This window comes from Arabidopsis lyrata, assembly GCF_000004255.2.
Source record: "Arabidopsis lyrata subsp. lyrata unplaced genomic scaffold ARALYscaffold_1, whole genome shotgun sequence".
NCBI lineage: Eukaryota > Viridiplantae > Streptophyta > Magnoliopsida > Brassicales > Brassicaceae > Arabidopsis > Arabidopsis lyrata.
Genome location: NW_003302555.1, coordinates 14,161,583 through 14,164,728, shown reverse-complemented (window position 1 = coordinate 14,164,728; position 3,146 = coordinate 14,161,583).

The following is a 3,146-nucleotide window of genomic DNA, read 5'->3' as shown; positions in this document are numbered from 1 at the left end:
CAGAATCGGAATGATGAATGAAGATGTTCCAAATGAGCCAAACAGGCAGCCTCCTCCACTTCGCGGCTTCTTGAGATCTCAGATCCGAGCCCCCTGTGCTTTGATCAGGGATCTCCCAATCAGAGATCAAGGAACGGCGACGGCGTTCATAGAGGCACTCGAGCTTCAACACCGGAAGCTTATGTCGGAAAAGAGGAGACTTCGGAAGAGGATTAACCGGATGCAACGCAGGCTTACTACAGTGTCAAGAGATCTTCACATCCTTGAATCTCACCCCGGAGAGTGGATTGAGCTTGGAATTTCTGACTTTGCTCGAATTCCGGACTGCATGATGCCGATCCTCGATCTTGCTGGTCAAGGAGTTGAAGTGTTCTGCTCATCAACAAGATTTCCATAATCCGAAGTGTACGATGAAGGACATTCCGTTTTTTTAAATAACGCTCTATTTCCAATCTTTTGTATGTTCGCTTTAGCCGAACCTTCTATTTGCTTCACTTGTTCGCACAGTCGAAACTTTTTCTTTTAATAAAGAAATAAAACAAATTTTATTAATAGCTGAACTCGTTTTCGAGCTGCCTACGTACCCATCTCGGGATCAAGCCACACCGTAGTTCATGAACAATGCATGTAGCTTTAAACATAAAATTTCTTTAGGTTGATCACATTCCAAGGTCGCTTGACTGGATTGTCTTCTAAATCTTACAACCTGTAAACACCGTTTCGAACACCTCGGTAATAATGTAAGGTCCTTCCCAATTAATTCCGAGTTTACCGGCACCTTCTTCTTTTCTGTTGTCAAAGACGCGCCTTAATACATAATCTCCCACGAAGAACGGCCTACTTTTAACCTTAGAATTGTAATACCGGGCTTCTGCCTGTTGGTAATTCTGGATCCGAATTAGAGCTTGATCACGCCTTTCGTTTATGGTATCTAGTGATTCATTAAGCATTGCTGAATTTTCTTCCTCATTTAATGGTGCTTCTGTTCGGCGAAGTCCAGGCACATTGAGTTCAGCTGGTACTACCGCCTCCATGCCATAAACCAAAGAGAATGGAGTTTCTCCTGTAGGTCGCCTAGGGATTGTACGATAGGCCCACAGGACGGGTTGGAGTTCTTCATACCATCCTCCCTTTAGATGACTTAAGCGTTTCTTGAGATTGCTTAATATTGTCTTGTTCGCGGCTTCAGCTTGTCCGTTTCCTTGCGGATATCGTGGAGTAGAATAACTAACTTTGATTCCCCAGTCCGCACAAAAGGCATCAAACTCGTGTGAAATGAATTGTGGTCCATTATCAGTGACTATTTCGTACGGAACTCCATGTCGACATATAATTTTTTTCCAAATAAAGGTCTTCACCGCCGAATCCTTGATACCAACATACGCCTCAGCTTCAATCCATTTTGAAAAGTAGTCCGTAAGGACTAAAAGGTATTGTACACCCCGAGTTGATTTGTGTAATGGTCCAATGATGTCCATTGACCATCTCATAAACGGGTATGGGGCGGAAATGGAGGAGAATAATTCCGACGGTTGATGGATCAATGATGCATGGAGTTGACAGCGCTTGCATCTTTGGGCAAACTTAACACAATCTGTGATCATAGTGGGCCAAAAATACCCCATTCTTTTAACTTTAAAAGCCATAGCTCTTCCTGATGAATGACTCCCACATAATCCTTCGTGCACTTCGCTCATGACGATTTCAACTTCGGGCCCAAAAATGCATAATAGGTAAGGGTCACTGATACCTCGTCTATATAACGCATCCTTTGACAGACAAAATTTCGCGCTAACGACTTTCATTTTCCTGGCCTGCCATTTATTCTTTGGGAGCTCACCTGTCATGATGTAGTGCTTTATTGGCTCCCTCCAATCAGCCCCCCAGTCTTTAGCCGGAATTTGGTCAACCTTGTGAAATACTCGTGGCTCTGGCTCGGGATGTTCGTTTGGTTCAAGAACATCCTCCTCGATTAATGGTTCGGTTTCTAATATTATTTCTGGAATTACATCTTCAACTGAGGCAACGGGTTCCTTGTTAGATGTATTTGATCCCCTTGACTTCCTCCGTTTGTTGGAAGGCGGTTCGATATCTGGTTCGTCGCGGTCGCGTGCCGCTGCTCGAGATCTTGTAATGACGAGAATTTCTTTGTTGTCTTGAATGCTTCGCTCCGAAATGCATTCTACTGGAATAACTCTCTTTAACCCGGGATCTGATGTTGACGCTAATGCGGCAAGTGCATCCGCAGTTGTATTCTCTCCCCGAGGTATGCGGATTAATTCGAATTTCGAAAAATTCTTAGATAAATCCTTTACCACTTCGAGGTACGCTTCCATTCTTGAAACTTTGGCTTCATAATCTCCATTAAATTGGTTAACTATTAATTGCGAATCGCAATAAGCCAATATTTCTTTAGCTCCAACTCCTTGTGCTAGTCGAAGTCCGGCAATAAGGGCTTCGTATTCTGCCTCGTTGTTGGAAGCATCGAATAACAATCGGAATGATTGTTCTAGAATTTCTGATGTTGGAGATTCCAACTTGATTCCCACTCCAGATCCTTGTTTTGTTGAAGACCCGTCTACGTGTAATTTCCAAATTTGGTTCTCCGGTTGCTCTATCGTTCCAGGTATTGGTAGTTCGGTAAGGAAGTCTGCTAAGACCTGAGCCTTCATACTGATTCGACTTTTGAACTCTATGTCGTACTCGCTTAATTCCACCGCCCATTTCGCCAAACGTCCGGACTGACTTGGACTATGAAGTATTGTTCGGAGTGGTTGGTTAGTTAATACTTCAACCGGATGGGACTGAAAATATGGACGCAGCTTCCGAGCCGAAGTTACCACCGCAAGTGCAAGCTTTTCCATCATTGTGTACCTGGTTTCCGGATCCGTCATTGACTTGCTCACGTAGTAAATTGGTTTCTGCTCCCCACGGTCTTCCCGAACCAAGACTCCACTAACCGCGTGGTTTGAAACTGATACGTACAAGTAAAGTTTTTCATCCTCTTCCGGTTTGGAGAGTATAGGTGGAGTGGTTAAGTATGCCTTAAGCTGCCCAAAAGCTTCTTCACACTTCTCATCCCAAAGGAATCCTTTGTTCCCTTTTAGAATTTGGTAGAAAGGCAATGACTTATCTGTCGATCTCGA